We start from the raw sequence: 7,199 nt of genomic DNA, 5'->3' as shown, positions 1-7,199 counted from the left end.
TGGGAATAAAGGAGTCAATCAAGGAGGAAGACAAAATGACCAACAGCATTTTTTAGAGAAAAGCTTTGAGGCATGGGACATGGAACCCTGAGTCACAATGAGTATGTGGGCCTTGTGGTGAATCGTTCTAATTATCAACCCACAAGAGAACAGATGCTAGTACTTGAGAAAGGGATGGGCTATGTCCTGACCAATCTACACAGCCCCTTTTTTCTTCCGCCAAGAGTTTAATCAATTTATGAGGAAAATACATCTACATCAATTCTTTGAGGACAAGGCATACAAACAGGAAATATCCGACTCTGGCCTCAGTAATACATCCACATTTTGTGTACCCTCATCAGCCCAGAGTGTGGAAGCAGTAGTCTTTCAAAAAAAAGAGTACTTCAAGAAGTGGCCCAGTTGGAGAAACAAGCAAAACGGAAGAAGACCTTCCATAACATCAGCTAGAAGGAAAACGAGGCAATGAAAAGCCTAGCAAACAACAAAGAAATGGTAATCCGCAATGCCAACAAAGGGGGGCAACAGTGATTCTGAACCATTCAGACTATGTAAGAGAATGCAATAAACAAGTATTGGACTTATCATCATATGAACCTTTGACTGAAGATCCAACAAAACGGTTGCTTAATGCAATCTCCTTGAAAATCTCAAAAGCAGAAGAAAGAGGGTGGATAACCCATAAAGAGGCTGAATTTGTAGTAAAAGAAAAAAACACAGATTCCTCAATTCTATATCCTCCAGAAGATGCACAAATCAGTGAATAACCCTCCTGGGAGACCCATCGTCTCGGGGGTAAACTCAGTTTTGGAACCCCTCTCTCGCTTTGTGGACAAATTCCATCAACTGCTGGTGGAAAAATGGCATCATATGTACTCGACACTACACAAATCATTTCGGAAGTAGAAGGGAAAGATTTCAATCCCGGTACTGAATTCTTAGTAGGAGTGGACGTAGTTGCCTTGTATACAAGTATCCCACAGAGGGCGTCCCTGGAGATGTTTTAGGAAAAACATTTACGAGACCACACAGTGAAATCCACTCCTGTGTCCTTCATCCTATGGTGTGCGGAGATGGCCCTAGTAGAAAGCTACTTCCATTTCGATGGTGACTTTTTAAACAGATACAAGGAACAGCAATGGGGGTAAACTGGCCCTGATCGTAGCCAACCTATATATAGAGGGCTTCGAGGTATCAAAAATCAAGAATGCTAACAATTCTTACCTCAGCTTCATTACAACATGGCAACGCTACATAGATGATATTTTTATCATCTGGACTGGAACAGAAAATGATTTGGGCCAATTTTTCAAATGGATTAACACAAAAGATAGATTCCTGCAGTTTACACACCAACAGAGTGTGAAGTCCATTGATTTTCTAGACATAACTATTACAGTGGACCCAGAGAAAAAGAAATTATTTGTTAAACCGTTCAACAAACCTACGGACTGAAACTCAATACTACACTATTAGAGCTTCCACCCTCGACATGTCCATGATAACTTTCCCCTTTGACAATTTCTAAAATTATAAAGGAGCAGCACAAAGAAGTCAGACTATCAGCTGGAAGCCAATAAAATGGAAGTTAGACTCCAAATGAGAGGTTACCCACAGAAAGTCACCAAGGTTGCAAGTAAATGGGTAAAAAATAATGACCAGGCAGCCCTCCTTGAATACAAAAAACAAAGGAATACCAAAGAGAAAACAAAACAACTGGTATTTGCGAAGACATATAGCCATCTCTCGAATGGGATCCAAAAAATCATTGGCAAAAACTGGAATCTACTTGAAAAATGTGAACAACCCATTGCAAGACCAATCATATAATTCAAAAGAAGTCGTAATATGAAAGATCGGATCACACGCAATGATGTGAGCCACAGACCAGGAAAACAAAAAACACTTCCACAGCAATGGGGACTCCAAGAGGTGGTAGGACATACCCCATGCAGACAATGTACTTGTTGCCCCTTAATCTTTAAAAGCGTATTACTAATAATTGGACTGACAACCTCACTAGCTGTAACTCGAGTATGGTCATTTATGCCATGTGTTGCCCCTGTAAAAAAATCTATGTTGGTAAAACGGAATGGAAAATAAAACTCTGAACTGGTGAACATTGAAGCTGCATTAAGAACTGCACGCATAACGCGCCCCTGGTTGAGCACAGGATTGAGGAAGCACATACACCGGACAAACTGTGCTGGCCCATCCTTTATAAACAAAAAAGGACATGGACAGTAATAAAGACAAAAGGACCATGCTAAGAAAAACAACAGCACATGATCTTTTTGACATATAGCATGCACACAGGCCTCAGTGAAAAAATCGATTGGAGAGCTTAAAACGTGAGCCCCTAACTAATAGAATCCTTTTTGATTCTATAGAAAAAATATGGGCATTGCTGCACCACAAAAATGATGAAAATAACGCAGTGGAGTTCAGATAACGTCCTCACGCTAGTACACACAGAGGGCAAACTAATAAACAATGAGGACGGGAAATACCCATTATAGAGACAAAGGACACCTCACGACAGTGGACGTGTACCATTCAAATCTGTGCACAACAACAAAGGGAATTGTATACAACGATGTTGCCAAGGCAATGACACTCGCGTAATGGCGCATGCGCATTCCAAATTGAAAGAGGGAACGTTTGACTAAGAAGGATTGTAAATATACAAGCGAGAGTTATATGACAATCAATGCTATTGGACTGCTACCAAAAAAAGTAACAGAAGAAATGTCACAGAAACGTATACACTGGTGCTGCCTAGGGGACGAGACTCAAGTAACGACGCATGCTTATGCATGACATATTAAAGAAGGACGGAAACTTAAACCAAAGGAAATCATCCCCGAATGTAGACACCGATTAGAATCACAGACGCCATTCAGAGTGATGGATGCACGACGCGAATACTAATCAACCTTTGACACACACACGGTAAACTCTATTAATACGGAGATGAGGTATTACCTTTATTTTCTGAGAAACACACGAGAGACATAGTTGTTTTTCCTGTCGGCCTGACGCCCCCCCCCCCCCCCACCTTCTAGACAGTAACGTGCATACTACTACGACCGGAACGGATGGGCACTAGACCTGGTTTTAGAATCGCCCACCCCCCCCTTCTGGTAAGGCGAGACAAGCACATGCCGAGACAAACTACTTGATAAGGCATTAGAGACACTCAAGACCCCGAGGGATAGAGATAACGCTGAATGCATATGAGACCCCCTCAACAAGGTATTAGCAATGAGATCCCAGGCTTGTGTTCTCTTTAGCTATTACTGACTTCACCAAAAGTATTAATACTCGTTGTCTTTCCTCGGCCCCACGCAATAGGGCACCTTTAAGGAAACCAAACCCTGCGAAAGATACTGCCAGGAAACACACAACGGGGATAGCCAGAAAACACGGAGAAAGGAATCACCAGCTCGGTTCTCAAAGCTTGCAAGGGTCTTCATGATTCAAATAACTAAGGTGAGAGTGAAACAACCCCTGGTAGTTAAAAGAACACACAATATGGACACACGTGTAAAACCCTGGCACCCGTATGACTTTACAGTGATCCCTGGGGAGACAGAACAAGACGTGGAACGTGCAGCAATTAACAAGAGCTCGCAAACCTGGCAAAGATGACCACCAGCAGTAAACGGAGACTCTGCCACATTATAGGATGGTGATTGTAATTTCAACTAGGTCTCCTTGGGCAGGGACCGAAACACAGGAACCAGAAAGAGTGGCCCCAGGTGGGATAAACAAAATAATCATGCAATTGAGCAGTCAGTGAGACCCCCGAGATACTAAGACCACAGGATAGGGGCATGAATATTGTTGATAGAACAGAGCATTCCTTTAAAACTATGAAGGACAGAGGTGCACTCTGGACAACATAGTACCTTCAATCATTTTTAAGTGAGTTGATAAAAAGCACAGACATCAGTTATTGAAATTGTTGTCCATAAACAATCAAAGAACGTAAGTGACAAGATACTAAAGGCCTCATTACACGGTAGGCGGTAACCATGGCACTATTAGTGACATGGTTGCCGCAGGTATTTTACCGTGTCCGCCTTGGTGGATGGCGGAATTACCAGCCTACTCCAAGGTGAGCTGGGCCAGTAATTCCCCATTCACCAAGGCACGTCCCCATTCCCATTTTTGCCCCCATATGGCATAATGGGAATGGGGAAGGCGATAATTACGGTACCGCAAATTGCAGTACCGTGTAATTAGCTCCAAGATCCCTTTGCGGCACCCTACTTTAATGGCTGGTAAACCAGCCGTTAAGGTTGGGTCCCGCAAAGGGAACTTGTAGTAAGGCGGTAAGGGTTTACCGGTACCAGTGCCCTTTTCGCCTAACGTGTAAGGAGGCCCTAAAACTCTTATCTTTTTGCTGTTCCCATGCAGGGAGAGGCATTTCGATGTCATCTTTGACATTGAGCACAGGGCAGTCAGAGCCCGATTTGATTCAGGACATATTTACGTTCATGAGAACGAAAAAAAGTATTTATGATGCACATTTGTTAGAGATACAAACCTTTTTTTAAGCCCCTGAAACATTTCCCTGTACTCAACACATGATTTTTGTGGGAAAGAAACATGTTGGGCATAATTGATGTTTGTTTTTATACATTGCGAGTGCGAGAAGAAAGGTATGAATGGGATGAGAGGTGAAGTGGAATGTGTGTAAATGAGGTACGTCCATGTGTGCATACGGACACAGCAGAAGTTACTTTCGATATCCAAGTAACATAATTAATTCTGGATATGTCAATAAAGTTTTTACTTTTTTGATCACAGCAGTGATTGTGAATTTTCTTGTACGTTACCAGATTAATTGGTTGTATTACAACATCATATGATGTTCTTAAATTGTGTACATTCAACATTAAAATATGTATTTTTTATGAAATGTTTGGTCTGAGAATCACTTCCAATGCCTAAATGAATAGCATGAAAGGGTGAAAGTCTTTCTACCCCGAGAACAGCAGCAGTAACCACAAGCTTTGTGTTTTGAAGTATTAAGGGTTTTACCCCTTAGAGTTGAGGGTTTTCTTGGTGGTTCATTTTCCCTCCACCTCTTCTTTGTTATAGGTTGGTTCTACCTGACCCTACTCCATCCTCAGCAGCTTACAGCACCCTCTCAATGACTTCTGCAGACGGATCATGAATCTTAGAATCCCGCGCCTTATAGATGCCGAGATCAAAATTGTTCAGTCTTTTTTTGCCTTATGCTTTCATATGATTTGAACTGTTTTGAATGGGTCGAACTGTGAAATATGTGCGTGGATTTAAGTTTGAACACACTAGATCAAAGAGAACTGTCAGACCATAACATGATATGCATGTGTTTCTGCAAATACAGGATACATCTCCTACATTTGGTCATTGAAAATAATTTAAGTGGACATAATGACCGTTTGCAAAATGTGTGTCATCACAAGCTTACCCCACCAGCCTGCTTGCTTTGGAATCCCCTTTAATCACACTTGGCAAATGTGGCCTCCCCCTGTTTGTTAACTATTTCCAAATGAGATGCTCAATATTGTTGATGCTTCATTCCTTTGCTTCCTGCATTCCAAAGATTCCACATCTCACTTTCTCATAAACAAGCCAAACCTTTCACACCTTTCAACTTCAATTTTTTACAGATATGGTTATAGGTACTACACGAAGGATGCTTGCAGTTATACAAACTCGGAAAACATTTAGGATTGTAAGTAGTCCCCTTTGTACCTTTTACTCTATTTCCTGCTGTGGGATTGGTTTGTCATCCCAGCATTGGTGCCTACATGCAGATTTCCTAGCAGATGTGTCACCCTTGCAACATCTGGACCTTCATTCCCAAACCGCATACTCACTTTAGGCTGCCAATTCGTGGTTAGTAAAATAACCGGAGAAGGGCAGAGATCGGTAGTGAGAAAGAACCTGCAACCTGCCGCAGGCAAAGAGTCATTGAACACGACGGTGCCTACAGCGGGAGAGGAGGACCTGGAGAGGAAAGCCGCTGAGGAGCTTCTTACCGAGGCAAAGCGTGGGAAAAGTAGCGCTGAGACTATGGGTCCGATGGGCTGGATCAAGTGTCCTCTGGTTGGGGCCAACAAGAGATTCCTCATAAACACTATTCGGAACCCGGTCCCCTCACACAAACACCACGAGGAACCTTAAAAAGAAGACAAGGTGGGTTCAGAAGCGAGGCGCAGCCATGATGATGATGATGATGATGAGCTAGAGAGACATAGAAGCCACGCTTACAAGACCAATGCTCACGGAGCAAAAGCAGCCCCAGTCGTTCACCTACTAGGAACAAAAACTCAAGGGATAAACATGAGCAGAGGCACTGAAAGCGATGACAGACCTGCAGCACTTTGCTATGCATTTGGAGACTACGGGTAATTTGCTGTCAGTAGTGAACATGCCTTTTTTCAATTTGTGTATATTTGTTGGGTTGTTCTGGGAGAGTACCACTAGCTTGATTTTTCTGCTCTGAGGACATAGTTGACTGTGACCATGTTGGTGATGGCAAGCTTTTATTACCTTTTCTGCTACTCATTTCCCTGTGAAGTCGGAATATTTAACTGCGGCCTGCATTTCCGAGTGGTCATTAAACGTTACCTTACCGCAAGGTCTCTATTAGAGTCTGGCCACAAGGCCGAGCTGCAAGAGAAACTGACAGGCTGACCTGTCTAGCATCCCAACACCACTATACATCTTTTTGTTACATGTTTGTTGGCAGTTGCTGCATGCAGAACTTAACACACCTGTTTGTTTGGTCTGTTACGTTCTCTTTTTATAGATCGGATTTAACAAATGACGTTGCCTTTCTGCAGTCTTCAAACAAGCCGCTATGTAGAGCTCGTTTTTGGAAACCGCGGTATCTTGATAGGGGCAGTTTTTGTAAGTGGAGAGCGTTGTCTTCCTGATTGATGAGCATTTTGCAAATGAAGGCATATTCATACTCGCCTGTATCCTTCTCAGAATGTTCATGTTTACTTTGACATTTTAAATTAAAGTTGGCTTTTAAACACTTCCACTCCCCATGCTGTTCTTCATCAAAAATCGGGGGCTAGATGCCAGTTAGCACGTACTACAATGTGTGATGGCACGCATGGTGGCATCAAAGGATTGCTTTCATATGACCACCCACTTAGGTCGCTTCTTGAGGGGTCTGCATGGCCAGTCAG

The 7,199-nt window shown here is 42.7% G+C and overlaps 1 pseudogene; it reads left to right on the top strand.

Moving 5' to 3' along the window:
- The first annotated feature begins 505 nt into the window (after positions 1-505).
- LOC138498239 (protein POLR1D-like) lies at positions 506-6,359 on the top strand (annotated as a pseudogene).
- Positions 6,360-7,199: the final 840 nt, after the last annotated feature.

The sequence above is a fragment of the Ambystoma mexicanum genome, chromosome 5q, assembly GCF_040938575.1.
Source record: "Ambystoma mexicanum isolate Mex_15411 chromosome 5q, UKY_AmexF1_1, whole genome shotgun sequence".
NCBI classification, from domain to species: domain Eukaryota; kingdom Metazoa; phylum Chordata; class Amphibia; order Caudata; family Ambystomatidae; genus Ambystoma; species Ambystoma mexicanum.
This window is presented reverse-complemented; position numbering and strand designations above follow the sequence as displayed.